Raw genomic sequence first — 22775 nt, forward strand, 5'->3', positions numbered from 1 at the left:
ATTAGCCAATTGATTAAGAAAATATTTTGTGATAATCATTTATTGATTTTAATTATGCAATTAATCGATCAATTATTGTACACCTCTCCCTCCCAATGCAGCCTCAATGAGCTGCACTGTGGTATTGCCCGGCGTCGGAGGCGCCCCGGCAATGCCGCGCTGTTGGATATTTAATTATTTGGCATGGGGGCTGTGTACTTTGAATGTATCTGTACTTGTCCATGTTATTGTTAGGGTGTCGTGCCAATTTAAGAGGATGCAGGATGGGATGGATGGGAAAACATTGCATTGGGCGCGGAACACATTTTATATCGGCACGTTCGGAGCGGTGTATAAACAGACAGCAAGTGGGTGTGGAAAGTCGACAGAAGCGTTGTGGGCACGGTCTTAGCTGGAACCACGCCGTCGTTACAATGACGTCGTAAGGAGGAGGAGCGAGGAGGCCTTTTATTATTGTACTTTTGTTTAGCTTCTTATAGAGCGCTACGTACGCTGGATACCTGTTGGAGTCTGGTGGTCTTCGTTGCGCCTGGGACAGGTGTGATGTTGACGTCATACGTCATACCTCATAGCAAGCTCCTCGCCTTCATCACCTTTGCTTGAGGATGATGCTGTAATCAGGTAACCTGTCTGACTAACGTCTTCTTCCCCTTCCTTACTGTTTTACCTCACTAGTAGTTGTAGTGATGACCTGCCCTGAAAACGAAGTGGGTTTATCGATGTTTGAGCAACAAGTCCACATGTTTTTTTCGAGTTGCGATCAATAGTTGCAATCTTTGGTGAGTTTTGTGGTTTTTACACGTCAGTGCGAGCGGGAAACGCAGGAAACGCAGCATTTCTGTGCCAGGGTGATTCATCAATGTGTGTGTCGTTCCTCGGATGGACGTTAAACTGAGCTTCTCACATTCATGGGTGAACGTCAAATATCCCACGGTGCAATTCGCAAAGAATAGGTGAGCTATCGCTGGTACTCTGAACAAACTAGATGGTATTCATAGAATACTTACCCTGCGCAGGGGTGGATCCAGGAATTTTTTGACGGAGGGGGGGGGGGGTGCATGAAACCATAACGCTGGGGGGCCGGGGATGAAGGGGAGGGGGGGTCTGGGGGTCCTCTCCCAGGAAATAAAAAAAAATTGATCGTCAGAAACGGCATTTCGTGCGTTCTTGGAACTTTCTGCAGTTCCTTGTGTTCTTCCCTGGTCCAACAGCTCAGCAGATTCGCACCGCATGCACCTCATCCTGGATCGAAGGTGGTGGGGGGGGGGGGGGGGGGTGCGCACCCCTTGAACCCCCCCTGGATCCGCCCCTGTGAGTGCGCAGTCAACTTTGTGTGAGCCAACTCTTCTGTTTTTGAATGTTTTTTTTTTTCTTTGATCCAATATGGCCGCCAGACCACGTCAGCGATGACATAAATTTATATATTCTCCAATATAATTGTTGCATAGATGTCAGGAAGCGACTCATTGTTACCCGGCAACGCCGGGTACTTTTGCTAGTGCTCAATCAAAAATTTCAAACTGATCAGACTAAGCGTTGTACCTGTCGAATTATGACGTCGTCATGAAGGCACCGATGACATCATCATTAACATATCTTATTCCCCATTGGGAGTACTTGACAATGAGCCATGTTTCAATTTTTGCATTGAGCGGCTTCAGAGATATAGAGGTGCAATGTTTTTCCAGGATGGTGTCCGTACCACGTGACTTGTGACGTCACAACTGTGAATTAAAACATTCTACAGGGAGAGGCACTCCTATGGTAAAAATTTCGTGTCAATCGGACCAACGGTTGCCGAGAAAATGATTTTAAAAAATGCAGACACGTACGCCACACATACGCAACCGATCGCCTAACCCTGCTTTTTGCTCCGTGAGCGCAGGGTAATTACAAATTCGAGCATTGCATCTGCGGCACAGCTGAGTGCTGCATTTGGATGAAGAAGAAGATATTGAACTATTTTAAGATTGGTAATGAAAAGAAGAAAGAGTAATCAGAGATTGCAGACCCTCTCCAGGAGGTGTTTTTAGTGGTCTTTAAGGCTTTTGTGTTAAAACAAATATGGTGGCCTCACCACGTGACGGATGACTTCATAAATATATATATTTTTCTCCACCAATTTATAGCTCGATGACGTTCAAGACTTCTCAAATTATACAAATCAAGTTTTTTTTTACTTGTCGAATTATGATGTCATAATGGAGGCACCCATGACATCATCATTAACATATTTTATTCCCCATGGAGAGTTCTTTACAATGAGCCATGTCTCAATTCAGAAATTCAGAAATTGTCTCAATTCAGAAATGATGCCTCCATTATTTGTTTCAATGTAAATTGCCTCAATGTCTCAATTCAGAAAAAGCTGAATGCCTCAACTCTGTGTTTGCCTCTAAATCTTGTGTCCCAAACCCATCCCTCTCTGTACCCACCGTACCCAGTCGTACCCAGCTGCTCCTGGACTCCGTGTCCTTTCCTCCTGACAAGGTGGAAAAGTTTCTGTCAACCCTCGACTCTGATTCTGCAACTGGACCTGACGGCATCAGCCCACGGGTCCTAAAATCCTGTTCTTCCGCTCTTTCACTCCCTCTCTCTGTTCTCTTCACCCTCTCTTTTGCTCAAGGTCAACTGCCATCTGCTTGGAAATCAGCCAACATCACCGCTTTGCACAAAAAAGGTGAAAAAACAGATCCTAGCAACTACAGAGCAATCAGCCTTCTCCCAATTATCAGCAAAGTCATGGAATCCATCATTGCTTCGGATATGAAATCTTTCCTCTTCTCCAATGGCTTGATCTCTGATCATCAATTTGGTTTCAGACCAGGTCACTCTACTTTGGACATGCTGCTTCTGCTGTCTCAACAATGGATGGAGGTCCTCAATGCCAAACAGGAAATTAGAGCTGTCTCCCTCGACATATCACGTGCCTTCGATACGGTCTGGCACCCCGCTCTGCTCACCAAACTCTCCTCCTTTGGTATCCATGGAAATCTCCACGCATGGCTGGCGGACTTCCTCTCTCGTCGTAGTCAACGTGTGGCCCTGAATGGGTTTCTCTCATCTCCTCTTCCTGTTCAGGCTGGAGTTCCCCAAGGCAGTGTTCTGGGCCCTGTGCTTTTTCTGGTCTTCATCAATGATCTCTCTGACTCTCTTGAAAATCCTCTCGATCTCTTTGCTGATGACTCTACTCTCTGCCGCTCCATTCCTCATCCCTCAGATCGGCAGTCTGCAGCCTCCTCATGCCCCCATTCCACTTATGCCGATTGGCCCCGATTAGCCCCGATCTCCAGGTCGGGAGCGATCGGGACACTTTGGGAAAAAACTGGTCATCTACGCTGTATCTACGCTGTATCTACGTCCTAAGTACGCTCCGATTACGATCACTACGCTGTAACCACGCTCATCGTGGGTAGATCGGGTCCCTGAAGACCCGATCGAAGCCGTTTAGAGCCGCTGTGTTCCCGCTCGCGTACGCTGTAACCACGCTGCATTCGCGATTGCCGCCGCTCTGACACGATGCATTCCCGATCGCCGCCGATCTAAAACTGATCCAACGCCGATGCTGCCGATCTATTGCCGTTTCAACTACATCATTCCCGACCAAACCGATCTAACTACGCTCTATTCCCGTCTTTAAGCCGACTAAAAAGCAGATTTCAGGTCCCGATTTGCTTGCCGATCATCAGTATCGTCGAAGACAGCCATGGATCAACATCAGAGAAATGGCCGTCTGCAGCTCGCTCTACTTCTCCAACAATATGCAATTAATGAAAGAAGAGCTGCTCAAGTGAGAAGAAGAATGAAAAGAAGAAGAAGAGCCCCTCAGTTCTGGGTCCGGCCATGGTTGACAGAAGAAAGAAGATTGCAGTTTGGGCACTATGACCGCTTGATGAATGAACTGAGGCTGGAGGACATCAACTCTTTCCAGAACTTTGTGAGGATGCCACCTGCTCTCTTTGATGAAATCCTCCACAGAATCACCCCCAGGATTGAGAAAGAAGATACCAGGCTGAGAAAGGCCCTACAACCTGGAATAAAGCTCGCCATCACCCTGAGGCATCTGGCTACAGGAGACCTCTACCCAACTCTCTCCTATGACTTCAGGGTCAGCAGAAACACCATCGTCAAGTTCATTCCGGAGGTGTGTCAAGCCATGTTGCAGAGTTCAAAGAAGAAATGGTGAAGTGCCCTACCACCCCAGAAGAATGGACAGAAGTCGCTGATGATTTCGAAAGTAAATGGAACATCCCTCATGTGCTCGGAGCTCTTGATGGCAAACACGTCGCCCTCAGATGCGCACCCAACTCAGGCAGCCTCTACCACAACTACAAGGGCTTCTTCTCGATCGTGTTGATGGCACTGGTGGACGCCGACTATAAGTTCTTGTGGGTGGATGTTGGTGGAATGGGACACATGTCAGATGCTCAGATTTTCAATGCTTCGGAGCTCAAAGAGTGCATAGAGAATGAAACCATTGGATTCCCCGACCCCCTGGCCATGCGGAACGATGATGAAGAGATGCCATTCTTCATCCTTGGAGATGATGCCTTTGCTCTCCGCACCTACTTGATGAAACCCTATGCCAGACGTGGACTCTCTCCTGAACAACTTGTCTACAACTACCGCATCTCAAGGGGTCGATGAGTGGTGGAGAACGCCTTTGGCATCTTGGCAAACCGTTGGCAATGCTTGCTCAAGACACTACAACAGTATCCTGAGGTGGTGCGTGACCTGGTCGAAACTGCTATCTGTCTGCACAACATGCTCAGCATCCGGTTCCCAAGTATTCAGCATGCCGAGGTGGACCAGGAGGATTATCGACACAACATCATCCCTGGTGAATGGAGAGATCAAGCCAACATGTTAGAGGTGGAGCAGGCAGTTTGAGGTATCAGGGACAGTGTAGAGGCCAAGCGTCAGAGGGAGGGACTGAGACTCTATTTTAACAGCCCTGCTGGTGCAGTTCCATGGCAGGAGAGGATGGTGAGACATCATTAGAGACACTATGGGAAGGAGTTGAAAGACATTTTGGAGGACATTGTTGTATTGTTATGTATTGCATTGATAATGATTTCTATTGATAATCATGTGACAATAAACATTATGAAACTTGATATTCAATGTTTGCCTTGTGTTGGTTGGAAAGGGAGAAGTTATTATTGCTGGGTTGAGGGGATGAAAATGCATTGCAAAATGAAAGGTCTTCAAAATAAAAGCTAAAAATTTGACAAGTTTTTGCTGGGTAGAGGGGATCAAAGTTTGCATTCACTTAATTAAAAGGTCATAAAATTAAAAGCGGTAAAATTGATCATTAATAATATTTGTTTAACTTGTACCGCTTTTAATTTTAGACCATGGGGTTATTGGGCAATGCAATTTGGCTCATGCAGTTATCAATTCCACTTAACAACGTTGACCAAAAGTGTTCTTTTTTCAACTTTTATTCTTCATTCAACACAAAGCATCACTTTCACTCATACATCATCAAAACACAAAGACTCATAGATCATTAGCAGTGTCTCCATCTCCCTCCTTCTCCTTCTCCTCGTCTTGGCGGATCTGGCGGAGCAAACTGCTGAGATAAGTATTCGGGTGGAGGGATGATGAGTCTAGGGATGCATCTCCTGCTGCCAATGGGGTGCTGGTGATGGGTGCACTGCCTGGTATCGGAGCTTGCAACTGCGTGATCTGTTTGCCTCGGTGGGGTGCAGTATTGGAGGGGTTGGAGATGGGGGGGATGAAGCCAGGCTGGGTGAGACTGCCACACACTAAAAGGGTGCTGTGGCTGGCTTGCAGGCTGAGTTGGCCACTGGCTGGGATCCGGTTGCCACTGGTGAGGGTACTGCTGAGAAGGCCCAGGCTGAGGCTGCGAAAATCCAGGCTGAGGCTGGGTCTGCCTGTTGTCGTCGACGTCACGGGCACGCTGGAGGCAGTCCCAGATCTCCCTTGAAGCCTTCCTGTACACCTCGTGACTCAGACCTTCCAGGACCTCGTAGATATACTCACAGAACTTGAACCTTTCGCTGTTCTTGGCTGGCTTCATCTGTTCGAGGAGCTGCTTGACCAAGTCTGTGATCTGGGCCTGGTTTTGGTCTAGCTCCATCAAAGCGTCTGCATCTGCCTGCCTCCTACCTCGGGTGGATGAAGCGATGGTTTAGGTGGGTGTGGACTCAGTCGGGCTGCTGATGACCACCACTGCAGCATCACTGGTGCCTGTGTCTGTGGCTATGGCTGTGAGCTGTTAACAGAAGAACAAATTATAAGTACATACACTAATAAGGAAGGTGGTATACATGTTCATAACAAAGTCGAGAAATTCATTAATGCAACAAAGGACATATACTTACACTGACCATGGGCCTCCTCTTCACTTCGCCGATGTGTGATTGGAGGATCTGCAGCCGGCCCCATATCCACTGGTCTCTCTCACTGAGCTGGACGGCGCCCTGGCCAGACTTGGTCTTCTTCAGCCGGCCGAACCTCGTGCGGATGGAGTCATACCAGGTCTTCAGCAGCAGGACTTCACGCTCCATTTTCTCAGCTTGCGTCTTCCAGATGTTATCCTTATGTTGAGTGTTTCTCCACAACTTCATCTTCTTATCGTAGAGGGCCGGGTTCTTTTCGAGGAAGTCCGCAATCTCTTCTTCCTCCTGGTCTGTGCAGTTCACGTGGAGCCGGTCTTTCTTTTGCCTCTTCGTGGGAGCACTCTCTTCTTGTTCAACAGGCTCTAAAGGCAGCTCCTCTCCTGCCTCTTCTTTCTCCATTTCAGGCTCACGCTCAGGGGCAGGGGCAGGTTCAACAGGTGCAGTTTCCTCCGGGGGGGGGGGGGGGGGGGGGGGGGGTAACAACAATCTTCTTCTTCGTAGACTTCTTCTTGGTCCTCGGTGCCATTTTTGATCGGAGATATTGCGAGCGATGTTGTCGTGTCGAAATACTTGATCGGGTGAGGCTGATGCAATCCGGACCGATTTATATACAGCGGCTTTGATCGGCATTGGAGCGGGACAGATAGGTAACGATCGTCGTCGAAACGGCACAAGATAATCCTCCCGCTGCAACGACGCTGTAATCACGATCAAGCCGTTCTAACTACGATCAAGCCGTTCTAACTACGATCATTCCGATGGACTACGTTGCATTCACGCTGTAATCACGATCAGTCCCGCTATTTCAGATCGGGATGGAAATTTTAAACATGTTTAAAAAATCGCCCCGATCTATTTTTTTGTCCCGATCGACAAAGATCGAAGACGTTCCGTTTACGATCATGCCGATTGATCCCGTTCCAAATAGGATCGTTCCCGTTGTGCAGATCGGGGTCGATCGGCATAAGTGGAATGGGGGTATCACTCTCTGCAGACCTGGACAAAATCACAGACTGGGCAAACAAGTGGAACATGTCTTTCAATCCTGACAAATCTCACACTCTTATGATGTCTCTCCGAAAAGACCGACTGGACAACCCTCCCATCCACTTTCTGAATAATCCTCTCCAAGAAGTTCTGTCACTCAAGCTTTTGGGTCTCACTATCTGCCATGATCTTTCCTGGGAAAACCACATTTCCAAGCTGGCCTCCAAAGCCAGTCGCCGACTGGGCATCCTCCGTCGTGCGAAGTCCTTCCTTGGCACACCTGAGCTCCTCACCACATACAAGGCTTTCATCCGCAGCTCAATGGAATACTGCTCTCCCCTCTGGGCTGGTGCTCCTGCCTCACACCTAGCTCGTCTTCACGCTGTTGAAACCAAAGCGTTCAGAATCATTGGAATCTCCCGCGATGACGCTATCTCCGAGGGCCTTTCACTTACTCACCGCAGGCAGGTTGGTGGTCTTTCCGTCTTCTACCGACTCCTCTCCGGCCTTGCCCCCCCAGCTCTCTCTGGGCTCTGTCCCCCAAATATTCCTGCAGGTCGCACAAGATCTGCCTGCAACCCTCTTATGGTTAAACTGCCAAAATCAAGACTCTCTGCTCACCTTCACTCCTTCATTCCTCTTTTCTCCCGCCTCTGGAACAAACTCCCTCACTCTCTTCAATCCCACTCCTCCCTCCAGGTCTTTAAAACGGCTGTTCACCACCATCTCTTATCTTCCCCAATCCAAAACCTTGATCTTTTCTACCCCCGCTAATATCACCCCAAATCCACTTTTTTGAGGTGACTTTTGTCTTCTTTCCTGGAAGTCCTTGGTGTCCTTTCGTTTTATACCTATCCTGCCTCCCCCCAGGCCCTCTGCCTCCCACACATCTCCCGATGTCCCTGCCCTCACATGTTGTGTCTGTGTGCTTCCTCCCCTTCTCTCCCCATCTTGTCGACCGCTCCCATTTTTATATACTTTGTTTACTTGTTTGTTTGATTCGTTTGTTTGATAAATGTTAGCTCTTTCACGAGCCTCGACTCTGTATACAAAACAAAACAATTTTTTTTTTTTAATCTGAGACGCTTTCGGAGATATAGTGGAATTTCTTTCCGTTTTTCCAAGATGGCACCCATACCACGTGACCTATGCAATCATACTTATCATAAAAATTTTCTATAGGAGGAGGTGCACCTATGATAAAAAATTTCTGTCAGTCAGACTAACGGTTGCAGAGAAAATCATATTTATTCTGTGCGGACAAACAGACAAACAAACGGACTGAAATGCAATAAATACCCTCTCCTCTGGCGAGAGCAATATGTGACTGGCTCTGGCAAAAATAGACACCTGGGGGCAAAAATAAAAATTGAGATTTTGATATCATCTGATTCCCCATGCTTTTCTCTTTAATTTGATATATACATTATAATTAATTGGTTAATTATTTATAGTTAATTGGATGAAAATTAACGAAGTTGTGGTATTTTAATGACAATTATATTTTCGTTTAAACAATGGAGATAATTAGGTTCAAAGTTCACAGTACAGTTCACACGCACAAAGAATGTGCACACATAGAGCTTTTCATTCATACCAAACATGTATGTCAGGGATCTCCTTCGAATTACGATGTATGACTCGTTGTAAAACATCGAAATTTCGCGATCTTCGTGTCTTTTTGAGCACATTTTGAGAATGTCATTTTCGATTCTTCGTCGAATTTCACTTTTCTGTTGTTTCTTGAAAAAATGTTTTGGTGCATAATAATCTGGAGAAGTTACTCTTTCTATCCATATAAAAATCTCAATTTGGTCCCTGTGGTCATGTTTTGAATCTTCAGCTTTTTCTCGCTAAGAGAAATGCCCCCAAGTGTCTGCTTTTGCCAGAGCCAGTCACATATAATGTAAAATGTGTTGTTGAATTACTACAACTAGGGGAAAAGCCCGTCAAAATTATGGGTGCACAAAACGCAACACAACACAGAGGATTACAACACACAAAGTTATGGATTACATCCGATAAATTTATTTACAATAAGGACATGGGAAACGAGAATGAGTCGGATGGTATTGTCGCATGACTACCCTTGGTGAATACCTTAGGGTAGCACCGAAGGCCAAACGAGCTTTAACTCCGAAGCGTTCAGTTCAAGAATATAGCAGAGAATATGTGTGGGGGAGCAAGAGGGAGGGGGTGGGGAGGGTGGACCGGAGCGCTTACCTTCATGGATCCCACCGGCAATCCTCAAACCTGCAAAAAATAAACTCGCACAAAACGGATTTAAAATGTCCAAAAATACTGGCTTTATTAAAAGAAATGCCGGTAATACAAAATAAAATGCGGTCAAATAAATTCCTAAATTGGGACGTCCGCACAACAGACTTGCACACAGACAATGGATAAAATAACATTATATAAAATAACTGTGTGTGGTTATTTAGTGCACTTAGCTCGACTCGACAGGTGCGTCTCGTCTGAACTCTTCCAGGCCCTGGCCGTGGTCTGGACACGGCTCCGGTGTTGGTGGGAAATCCGCTCGCTCCCATGCTGCTAGGCCTCAGTCCGCCCTCATTCACGAGGCCGCGCCCGCTGGCACGAAACAGGCCTTACGCGTGAATCGAACGGGAGTCGTCGCGCAGCTCGTTCTTGCTTGGGGAAAACCGCAGCTCTCCGTCCGCAGCTCTTCCGCCTCACGACCACCAGCCCGATGCCGGAACACGGCTGCTCGTGATGAATCCTCCCCGTGCACTATCACTTTTGGGAACGAGAGGCGCAAGAGGGAATGCTCGCTCCAGACGCCAGACACCAGACGAACAGGGGAATGAGGAGGAGATGCCGGCACACAACCGCTACGGCCAGACCCAAAACCGAGAAGGGGGAGGAGAGGAGCAATCACGACAGTTCGCTATGGCATCCAGAACGAGAAGGGCAAATGTCTGCCGCTACAACTATTTTGTACACGCCGCTCTGACGTCATTTGGCATGCTTCAATCAGCGTGTGCTTTTTACCAGTCCTCCCAGTCAATCAAAAACCCTGACCAATCACGGCCTCTCTGGGTTTGGCTCTCGGCCTGCCCTTCCTTGTGGTGATGTAGCAGCTGCAGCGCTAGCGGTATTGTTCGAGTCCTGATTTCCGGGGTGTTTTATTAATTAGTGAGTTTAAATGTGGGATTCTGGCTACGTGTGGTGCATTGTCAAAAGGAACAAAGGAATAAATTACAGAGGTATCGACATACAAGGGATAATTACCCGTAATCCCTGAGCTAATTAGCACAAGAGCCACCCTTCGTATGGCCACACGTAACACTAAATCCGAACACATGACCTACCATATCCCTACTTACAGTACATCGAGGTGGTTCTTCTTCTTCATGACAATCGGAGCACACTAATCTATACAAATCTACCTGGTCTAAAGTAATCACTGCCTACCCCCGACAAACGTAACAGTATTCTGAACATGAATTGGTCAAAACGTTCAGCGGGATTTCTTTGATGTGCTTCAGGTGTTAATGCGAAATGCCACAAACATACAGTGCATAAGCACAGCCTCGATAGCTCTCAGGGGGAAAAAAAAAACATGGGCAGTGTATAAGCACAGCCTTGTTCGCTTCTGAAATAAAAAAAAATAACACGAGTGGTGTATAGGCACAGAACGCTGCCATGATTGCTTGATGTCTCGAGAAACCAACACCAACTGGCGGACTTCCTCTCTAGTCGTAGTCAACGTGTGGCCCTGAATGGGTTTCTCTCATCTCTTCCCGTTCAGGCTGGAGTTCCCCAAGGCAGTGTCCTGGGCCCTGTGCTTTTTCTGGTCTTCATCAATGATCTCTCCGACTCTCTTAAAAATTCTCTCTATCTCTTTGCTGACGACTCTACTCTCTGTTGCTCCATTCCTCATCCCTCAGATCGGCAGTCTGCAGCCTCCTCACTCTCTGCAGACCTGGACAAAATCACAGACTGGGCAAACAAGTGGAACATGTCTTTCAATCCTGACAAATCTCACACTCTTACGATGTCTCTCCAAAAAGACCGACTGGACAACCCTCCCATCCACTTTCTGAATAATCCTCTCCAAGAAGTTCTGTCACTCAAGCTTTTGGGTCTCACTATCTGCCATGATCTCTCCTGGGAAAACCACATTTCAAATCTGGCCTCCAAAGCCAGTCGCCGACTGGGCATCCTCCGTCGTGCGAAGTCCTTCCTTGGCACACCTGAGCTCCTCACCACATACAAGGCTTTCATCCGCAGCTCAATGGAATACTGCTCTCCCCTCTGGGCTGGTGCTCCTGCCTCACACCTAGCTCGTCTTCACGCTGTTGAAACCAAAGCGTTCAGAATCATTGGAATCTCCCGCGATGAAGCTAACTCCAAGGGCCTTTCACTCACTCACCGCAGGCAGGTTGGTGGTCTTTCCGTCTTCTACCGACTCCTCTCTGGCCTTGCCCTCCCAGCTCTCTCTGGGCTCTGTCCCCCCAATATTGCTTCAGGTAGCACAAGATCTGCCTGCAACCCTCTTATGGTTAAACTGCCAAAATCAAGACTTTCTGCTCACCTTCACTCCTTCATTCCTCTTTTCTCCCGCCTCTGGAACAAACTCCCTCACTCTCTTCAATCCCACTCCACCCTCTAGGTCTTTAAAACAGCTGTTCACCACCATCTCTTATCTTCCCCCATCCAAAACCTTGATCTTTTCTACCCCTGCTAATTTCACCCCAAATCCTACACTTTTTTGAAATACCAACTTCTGTCCTGGAAGTCCTTGGTCCCCTTGTGTTTTGTACCTCTCCCCCACACCCCCTTACCACGCCTCCTCCTCCCAGGCCCTCTCCCTCTCGCGCTTCTCCCTGCTCTCAGGTGTTGTGTTTGTGTGCTTCCCCTCCTCTCCCCATCTTGTCTTCCGCTCCCTCTTTTTGTATGTTTTGTTTGTCTGGTTGATTTGTTTGTGGAATAAATGTTAGCTCTTTCACGAGCCTCGATTCAGTATACAAAAAAAAAACACTGGTTATATAATGAAGCCAAAACATCGTGTTTATATAGCTTGGATAGATTCCAATTCCACTGGACCATGCAGGAATGATCCTATAGGCCAGAATGCTTGAAGCCTGGGGCCTACACTAACTGTGTGCCCAGAACGACTGTTTAGCCAATGGGCTGCAACCTGTCGACATACGATGATTCTTTTAACAGTCGCTTTTTGGTATTTTTCACACTGAAGAGAAAACTTATCGGGAAGGCATGGCAATTGTGAATATAACATGTCTGAATATGTCTTTGGCCTAACAGAGCAGCAAAATGGCACACATATGATGAATTTTTTTCAGGGGTGGTCAGGCCAGCTGTGTCCAACCAATGGTAGTAATAAAACCTACACACACATTTTGAGGTTCTGCTAATTACCTCCGCCCACCAAAGGTGGACGGCCTGGTGAAGGTATGCGCCCTACCGAGTGCTACTAAAATTATAAGTTCCTTACTGTTTTACCGATTACAAGTCTACTAAAATATGCCACTCTAGGAATTATCCTGTTTGAAAGGATGGATTCTTTCATTCTTTGGTAGTTCTTATAATTGTTGTGAGGAACAGCGTGATTTGAAAAAAACACCTGTGGGGCGGGTGCATACTGAACAGGGTCATGTTTATATCGCAAGCTCATCTGTTGATCAAAGTTTTACATCTTCGATGCTACGTTTCACTTTGCAAGTGCTACGGAGAGGTCATATAGTTGATGGTCCGAGTAAGTTTCATGATTGAGTAAGCAGGATCAGCTGAAGTTGAGATTTTTGCATATAGTCTATCCACAGTTAGAGAGTAAAGCAGAGTAGTAATTAAGATATTCTCCCTCGAATCACCACATTGGAGGACTGAAGAAAGTGGGTTAGAATATCTGGAGGTGATTTCAGCGCTGTGAGATAATGGAGTAGAGTTGAGCAGAGTTTGGATTTTAGATGTTTAACAAGACGTGGGTTGCTGTACGAATTATTCATTTCTGGTGGAGAAGAGCTAAAAATTGTGGTGGTTGGCCAGATCATATTAAAGATGACTGAAGACCAAGAAGCCGTTTCTTTTCTGAGAGGAGTTGGTTTTGTGCTTCTGCACAAAACCTTGTGCCTTGTGCTGTTGTGTTTGTGCCTTGCAGGAGATACCTGTGGTTTCCAAAACCTTCAAAAGTTTTCACAACTTAGAGGAGTGAAAGATGTAATGCAAAGCCATAACCCCACAGAGGCTAACCTTGCCATTTGCAGATATATGGGTGTGCTTGTATTGTAGTAAGCTCTCAAGAATACCCAAAATGTACATTACATGTCATTCTTATAATATTTCAACATTGTTTATGATACACCTAAGTTTGACAACACAGTAGCCTTGAGGCTGGTAAGTAAAATATATCACCTTGTAAGGATGGATAGTACAGCGGATAAGCTCTCATATTTTAACAAATTGTGCATTTTTTGAGAAAAGCATGAAATTTCTAGCATAGTTAGTATATTTTCAGATGTGGAGGGAAGTCAGATTTGACCTCTGAGGACCGTGAGAGGTCAAATCCAAAATGGCCGCCAGCCACCGGGTCTAATGTTCAAACGTGCTTATAGGTGTCATTTCCAACTAAATTGGGGATGCCCATTCATTTAGTGATACTTTTGAGACTGCCAGAACTCAAGGACATGCATTTAGGTCACGCTCAAGGTCAAATTACGTTAAATATCTATTTTTATGATACTGCAGTTGGAACTGCTATTGGAAAAAGTTCATTTGAACTTTTAAAACTTCATTTTTTCAGGTACAGGGATAGGTACAGAACACCCAAAGACCAGAAATGATGAAAAAAAGTGTTTACACTGCAAGGAATGATGCAATAACCTCTGAAAAAATAACTGTAGTTAACCAAGTATGTCCACCAAAGCTTACATTAAATCAAGTGCAATGATGAAAATTGGTAATGATCAAAATCTAACAGTCTTCAGAACAGAAGCACAGTGCAGTGCACTTGAATGCAGCTTTGGCACACTTGCAGCGTCCAGTGCACCCTTTCTTGCAGCCACAGTGGATCAATTCATGGCACGATTTTGATGCTTCAGGAAGAGTGGTCCAAAGAGGCTGCCACCCAGTTGTCTCCTTTGTCCAGCCCCAGTCAGGTGGGTCTGGCATCTCTGGATCCATGACCAATGCCTGGTTACAACAGTTGGCCTGGTAGCAAGTGCGCTTGATGTGCTGCTTGAGTGTTGCCTGAGTTGGAGGAATGTTCTCTAGAGTTCTACACTTCTGTGTGAAGAGCTGTTTCCTGGCATCATTCACTTCCGTGCTCTCACTGGTTCTATCGTACATCAGCACCACAAATCGCTCTAGCAGTAACATTGAGCCTTCACTGACCTCACTTGGCATGCCTAGGAGTTCATTGAAAGCATCATTCACCTCTGGGCATCCCCAATTTAGTTGGAAATGACACCTATAATGTTCTTCTACACTATTTGGTTCCAAAATTAAGCGCGTTTGAACATTAGACTCGGTGGACTGGTGGCCATTTTGGATTTGACCTCACGGTTCTCAGAGGTCAAATCTGACTTCCCTCCACATCTGAAAATAAACCTTATGGTATGCACTAACTATGTTAAAAATTTCATGCTTTTCTCATAAAATGCACAATTTTTGTGTTTATCTGCTGCACTAGGAAGGTCGCACCCGAACCACAAATTGATTTGTAACCGAGACCAATTAATGGGTTCAGATTTTCTGAACACACTAAAATATGGGTGTTGTGGTTACAATGGTGGTAATGTATTTACATATTTGGTAATGCATATTGGACCAATGTTAAATTATTAATTTGGTCCACTGGTTCCATTATCGATGCGCCATTGCCATGCCGCTGATGCAGTACGTCCTGGAAATTGGTGCAGGAATTTGGCATTTGTTGAGGATGCTGGCAATAACTCATCTTCGTCGAAAGATGCTGAGTTATCTTTAGCATCCATCTGCTGTAGACGGGGCCTGAACCCAACGGTGCATTAATTGATGCAAAAACCTGCCTGCTTTTTAATATTTTTTTAATGTTTAAGGCTCCAGTCACAGACTATATAGCCCTCATTGAGGCCAGGTCTTAAATAAAAGAGCTGCATTGATAGAGAAGTGAAAAAAGAGAGAATAGTCTACGAGATTTTGAGGAAGTAAAAAAATCTGCTTTTTGAAAAGGGGAAGATCATAAGTGTGTGGAAAGATATGAGAAGGTAAAGAGTTCCAGAGTTTAGCAGTGGAGGGGAAGAAAAAACATGATAACGGCCCACCCTTGAGTTGCCAATGGCCACACAATAATTATGCGATGCACTTGTCGAGTATCGCGTCGTCTCGCTAATGGCGGAGGTACACAAGCATCAAGTTCTTGGGAGCAGAAACCGAAGTAACATCTGTAGAAAAGAGAAAGAGAGCAAACTTTGCGGCATAATTCGAGCGGGTCGAGTTTTGAGGTCAGATTGAGAGAGTTGATAAGTCGGATTACTTTGGATTCAATTCCGTCCAGTGAGTATGTGGAGCTAGAACCTCCCCAGATGTGGGAGCAGTACTCTATACAAGGACGATTCAATCCTTTATATACTTGAGGCAACTGTTGAGAGGAGAAGAATCTTCAACATCTGAACAGGACTCCTCTTAGTTCCTTCGAGGCAGACTTCGCTATTTGTGTAATATGTGGATTCCAGCATAAATTTGATGTGAGGGTAATACCTAGTAGGTTTATTGTATCACATGGTGTAATTGTGGAACTTTCAAAGGAGATTGGAGAGTTGGGAATAAATTAAGTTTTAGAAGCATTAAACTTAACTTTATTACATTTGCTCCACTGGGAAGTCTTGTCCAAATCTGAATTTAAAGTGGTGGCTGTGATGAAACGAGATGTAGATCGAGTGAGGGAAGATGGGGCAGATGGGAAAAAAACATGGAGGAATGTAATGTCGAGTCATCAGCATGTGAGTGCATTTGGTTATTTGTATAAGAAAGAAGGTCATTGATAAAAAGAAGGAAGAGTGTTGGAGGCAAGACAGAACCCTGAGGGACACCGCTTTTGATAGGGAAGGAGGGAGATGTTGAACCATCAACAATTATGGAGATAGAGCGGTCCGGTCCAAGAGAAAGCTTGATATAAGAGAGCAAAGTGAAGGAGGAAAACCGAAAGAGGGAAGCTTGGGTATCAGACCCCGATGCCAAACTCTGTCAGATGCTTTTGAGATATCAAGGCCTACAGCAAAGGATTCCCCAAACTCTCTCAGAGAAGAGGCCCAGACATTCGTAATGTAAGAAAGGATATCACTGGTAGATCTTGCCTTGCAAAAGCCATATTGATGGTCAGATAGAAGACTGTGAGATTCAAGATGTTTGAGGAAATGGGAATTGAGAAGACATTCAAAGACTTTGGAAATACACTACCGGTCAAAAGTTTTAGAACACCTCAATTTTTCCTGTTTTTATTGAAATTAACGCAGTTTAATGTCTCAATGTACTCTGAAATTAAACATAGAACAAATAAACAATTGGAGATAAAAAGAAATCATAGAATCATTTTGTTTAACAAAATTTAATTTAAATTTTTTGACTCTGCAAAGTAGCCACCTTTTGCAGATAGAACCGCCGAACACACTCGTGGCATTCTTTCTACAATGGAAATCAAATATTGTTCGGGAAGTTCTTCCCAACACTGTTGCAGAAGTTCCCACAAATGCGTTGCACTTGTGGCGACTAATAGGGTTGGCGGCAGGAAGGGCATCCGGCCATAAAACATTGCTTCAAAAAGGGGACCACGGTGCCCGAAAAAGGCCAACCCCTGCTCTGTGGGGAAAAATGGCCTCTAAAGGTGGTTCTTCTTCTGTCCAGTTCATCCCAAACTGGCTCGATGGGGTTTAAGTCTGGAGACTGTGCTGGCCATTCCATGAGTTGAAGCCTACCGTCTTGTTCTTTTCCTCGAAGGTAGTTTTGACATAGCCTGGAGGTGTGTTTAGGGTCATTATCTTGCTGTAGGATGAACCCCTGACCAACTCGGCGTATACCAGAGGGTATTGCATGGTGCTGCAAAATGCTGTGGTATCCCTTTTGGTTCAGGGTGCCAGTCACTCTGTGCAAGTCGCCGACTCTGGATCCAGCAAAAGAGCCCCAGACCATCACGCTTCCTCCTCCATGTTTGACAGTTGGTGTCACACACTGAGGAACCATCCTTTTGCCTACTCGACGGCGTACAAAAACCCTGCGTGATGAAGCAAAGATTTCAAATTTTGATTCATCGGTCCATAAGACCTTCTTCCAGTCTTCAGTAGTCCACTGGCGGTGCTTCATGGCCCAGGCAAGCCTCTTTTTCTTATTTTGCCATCTTAGCAATGGCTTTCTTACTGCCACTCGACCTGTCAAACCTGCAGCTCGAAGTCTTCTCTTCACAGTTGAAACTGAGCCTTGCTTACGTCAGCCAGTGTTAAGCTGTGCTTGAAACTGTTGTCCTGTGAGCCGCCTATCACGCAAGCTGTTGACTCTCAGAAACTTGTCTTCTGATTCTGTTGTGGCTTTGGGTCTGCCAGAACTCTTCCTGTCTGAGTTTCCTCCAGTTTCCAAGTGCCTTTTGATGGTGTAGGAACTGTACTCACTGACACCTTGGCTTTCTTTGCAATTTCTCTGAAGGAAAGACCTACACGTTTAAGGGTTATAATGGTCTGTCTGTCTTCCTTTGTTAATTGCCTTTTTCTCGCCATTATGATAGCAATGTACTACTTCCTGCAGTGCAATATTGTCCAAATAATGCTTCAGAGGGTGTAATAACAGTCTGTTCCAATACTGCTTTTATACAGACAGGGGGTTTGTAATCAAGTAATCAGCAGAGGTTGGGACACCTGTAGGAATTGTTTGCATGAACTTTCAAGGCTTAATTTACTTACATTGCTGCAGAACAGCTGTAAGTTGTTAACCCATTACTTGTTCCCTGAAGAAGGCCTTTTGTTTTTTTTTTTACAATATAACTGTGCAATTTACATTATTTTCCCGTTTTTGCTAACCTAAACTGTTTTTTTTAACCTCGTGCAGTTTACTGTTTACCTTTGTACCATTTCAGGTTATTCACTGGACTTGAATTGCTTAAATTTCAATAAAAACTGGAAAAATTGAGGTGTTCTAAAACTTTTGACCGGTAATGTAGTAGAACTCAGAGCAATAGGAAGGTAGTTGAAAGGGTTTGAACGATCATCCTTTAAAATAGGCTGTACTAAGGCATGTTTCCAGGAAAGAGGAAAAGTTAGGGTTTTTAAACAAAAACGAAACAAACGAGTAAGCACAGGAGCAAGTTCTGAGGCATATTCCTTCAAGACATGAGGAGGAATGCCATCTTGTCCGTATGCCTTGCTTGTTTCTGGAGAGATGAGTACTTTTTTGACTGCATGAAAAGAGATTATAGCGAGGGCCATAGGATTCGTAAGGGGTGCATCAGAGCTCAGGGAGATGATTGTTAAAGTCATCTAGTGTGGAATTAGAGAAGAAAAGAGAACCAGAAATAGTTGCTTTATCAGATAGAGACAGCTATAGTATCATGAATCAGAACGGAAAGGCGAAGTAAAGGTAGAGCGACAGAAGTTGTTGAAGATATTTTTAGCTAAGGATCAGAAAGATGTATTGGTGGAAGAAGAAGAGAGGTTCTCACATTATTTTGGATAAAGGAATGCTTCGCCTCATGAATAACATGTTTGCAGTGATTTTTGGCAAATAGGAAAGCTGAATGCGAGTCGGAGGAAGAAGACTTTTTTCCACGTCCCATAGCTCGCTTAACATCAAGGCGAATAGGAAGCGTAACACCAGAGTTCTGTTCCGAACATTTGCAGCACTTGGCTGCTGATAGCAATCATTTCTGGGAGACGGGACTGTGCCCTTGATGCAACGTTTCTGAAAGTTGGAGCAGGAATTTGGAATTAATTCAGAATGCTGGCGATAACTTACCTGCTCTTTGTCGAAAGACTGGGATGTTTAATGTCCACCTGCGGTAAATGGATCTCAGCTTAACATCCCATCTGATGGACATCATACTCGTTGATGCAACATACTGCTTTTGAACACAACGGGGTAGCAATTTACAGCGAGGTCGAGAATCAAACCCAGACCAAGCTCAAAAACAAACATGCGACCTCCCAAATATCCTGCCTGGCAATTGTGGAGATGTGACGACTGTGATGAATCGGCTTGCAGCACCTCACAGTTGGTGTGCAGTGAAATTTATATAATTTCCAAGTATGCCGTCGATGTCACCAATAAGTTTTGCTCCAAGTGTCCTGCTCACCTTTGGAATCGAGATGGGTGTGTCCCACCTCTATTATACTGTTTTCAAAGCTATATAAAGTTACAAGATGCAGTTACTTGTGACATTCACGTACAGATCTAGACCCAGTGAATGTGAGGGTTATCTAATTTCACATCCACAGCTTTATCTGATGCTTAGATGCAGCTTCACAAATTAGCACTTTTCTGAATGTATTTAAATAGATAAGTTTCCTCTCACCAATCTTAGCGGTAGTTGATAGGAGTGTTCTGCGTTTTAAAGAATAAATACTTTTCGGTTGGATATTATTTATGTCCTCAAACCATCTTTTATTCTACCTGACCATTAATTAGTATGTTGGAATTTGAAATGACTAGTGCGTGCCCGTACGTGCAGGGAGGTAAGTACGTGGACATACCTACGTTGACGTGCTTACCAAAAATAAGGCCTCGCTGGAAGTTCGCATATCGCAGTTACGATTAATCGCAAATTAGTTTTAATGGCCAATTCTTCAATTAGCGCCAACATATTTTGCCATTTTGCAATTTCATCGCAAGGAAAAGCACAAAGAGAAGAGAACAACAAACGCACACGCGGTTCCTTCGCTGTAGCTTGACCGTACGTGCAAAAAAACATTACAACTTTCATCGTTCCTTCGTCTTCGCTCTCGTCCTTTGCCGTTCCTTCGCTCTCGTCCTTCGCCGTTCCTTCGTTCACGTACAAAACGTATGTGTTTGCTAATTAAATGGCCATAACTTGGTAACCACTTGTCCGATTAATAGCAAACCTCGAAAAGGCACATCCTCAGGTCCCCAGCAATATACCTGGCAAGTTTCACTTAGATCGGACCAGTGGTTGTCGAGAAACAGCGGTCACAGACATACACACAGACAGACACACAGACACACAGAGATTGCTTGCATTATAGAGAGACTAGGGCGTGCCCGTACGTGGGTGCAAAAAAACATGCGTGCAAACAACAACAACAAAAAAAAACTTTGAAACCACGTGGCAGTAACGACCACAGAACCCCCCCCCCCCCTCTATTTACATGAAATGGTTTGGTCCATTCGTAAAGCCAAAGCGAACGGCTTGCGAGTACGGTAGAACCCCCCCCCCTCTATTTACATGAAATTGTTTGGTTCATTCGCAAAGCCAAAGCGAACGGCTTGCGAGTACGGTGACCATACCTTGGGAACCACTTGTCCGATTAATTTCAAACCTTGAAAAGGCACATCCTCGGGTCCCCAGCAATATACCTGGCAAGTTTCAAGTATATCGGACCGGTAGTTGTCGAGAAACAGCGGTCACAGACAAACACACACACACACAGACACACAGAGATTACTGGAATTATAGATAGATTATGGGTTATCAGAATGACAAGTGCTTAAAAAAAAAAACAGGTAGGAATTTTGAAGAGATGTAAATTATACAATGGCACAGGAAGTGACCAATCATAAGGTAATGCCATAATGTTACACTTCCTTAACAGTGAGAACAGGTTTTGAAGTGGTAGAATCATAAAGGAACATGTACTGCAGGTAAACTGCTGGTTCTGCGGTAAATAAATTATGAACAGTGAAAAAAATGTTTATTCTCAGTAAATATTTTGTTTTCAATAAGTAGCACACATGCACACACACACACATAATATTGGGAATGGTGAGGAAAATGGGTATACAAAGCATTTCTTATGGAATGCCACACCTTTGTCATATGATTATTGCTGAGGCTGTTATAAAGTATGTAGTATGAAAACTGGGGCCGAATGAAAAAAGCCTGACAAGTGACAATAGGCCTACCCCAGCAATGGCAGCACTTGCTGTTTAAACTAGGAGTTCATAGGACATTACACCACACACAGTGTTGGAGTATATACCTCAATTTTAAGACTATAATGATTTTAAAGATTGTTTAAAAAGCCAGAAGTTTATAGCGGAGGAGGAACATGTCGTAAAACACAAGAATCGTGCACTTTGTGATACCTTTTTGAAATTTGGCATGATGATAGGGCAGGTCATGAAATTTTCAAAAACCACTGGCTGCAAGTTGGCACGCCCCTCTGATGGCCGGTAGCTGCAAAATTCAAAATGGCCGCCAATAGGTACGAAACGGACAATACCTCAGCTTCTACTGATCATATATCTAAGTGTAATACCACTTTTTCCATGTTTTCGAGTACAGCTAATCCATTTTTAAACAGTACTTTAGGATTTAAGATCAATTTAAAGGGTACAGAGGAAATATCAATAATAAACTAAACCGCCTCTCACCTCCAGGAGGGGGTGTGCCAACTTGTAGCCAGTGGATTTTGAAAATCTCATGACCTGCCCTGTCATCATGCCAAATTTCAAAAAGGGTCCATCGATCCTGCCGGCCTACTGGCCACCAGGGGCATTCCTGAAAGTTAGTGAGAACAAAGACGAACTCTTCAAGTTTCTCTCTGATGAGCTCGTGAAGGCAACCTCCATGTCTGAATACCATCTACTGACAACGAAAGGGGAACTTGTGCTGTCCAACAAGACGGTCGAGCTATCTGACATCACTCCATCTGACCATGGGGTGGCAGACAGCCGTATGATGCTGCACTTGCGTCATGCTGTCATGGATGGCCATAAGAAGGCATTCCTCCGGACAGTTGACTCTGTCATCGTGCTGTCTGTTCGCTTCTTCACAACATTCCAAAACCTCGGGCTCACCGAGCTGTGGATTGGTTTTGGGAGTGGGAAAGCATACGCAGATATTCCAGTTCATGAAGTTTCATTGCAGCTGGGACCTGACAAATGTAAAGCACTCCCATTCTTCCATGCCTTTACAGGTTGTGACCTTACATCTAGCATGCTGGGCATTGGGAAGAAGTCAGGATGGAATTATTGGATGAACTTTCCCGATGTAACTGAAACAATGATCAGCTTGACTGAAAATCCACACGAGCTGACAGAGGATTCTCTCCAATTGCAGCGCATTGAGCAACTGATAGTGCTCATGTACAGCAAGAACTGCTCCAGTGTTACTGTGAATGAAGAACGGCGGCTTATGTTCACTCACAGGCTTAGGTCTCCAGAGAGCATCCCACCCACAAAAGCAGCCTTGTACCAGCATGTCAAGAGAACTGTTCTTGTATCAGCTGTCATTTGGCATCG

The 22775-nt window shown here is 45.1% G+C and overlaps 1 protein-coding gene across 2 annotated transcripts in view; it reads left to right on the forward strand.

Annotated features, from left to right (window-relative positions):
* Positions 1-412: 412 nt before the first annotated feature.
* Positions 413-22775, forward strand: part of ARHGAP18 (Rho GTPase activating protein 18) — a 72965-nt gene continuing 50602 nt past the window's right edge. Inside the window, exon 1 of one of the 2 annotated variants that reach the window (XM_068108070.2) lies at positions 413-621. The gene's annotated coding sequence lies outside the window, so the exon portion shown is untranslated. The remainder of the gene's footprint in view (positions 622-22775) is intronic. The other variant, XM_068108071.2, reaches the window with a different exon arrangement.

This window comes from Myxine glutinosa, chromosome 2 (assembly GCF_964187855.1).
Source record: "Myxine glutinosa chromosome 2, kmMyxGlut1.1, whole genome shotgun sequence".
NCBI classification, from domain to species: domain Eukaryota; kingdom Metazoa; phylum Chordata; class Myxini; order Myxiniformes; family Myxinidae; genus Myxine; species Myxine glutinosa.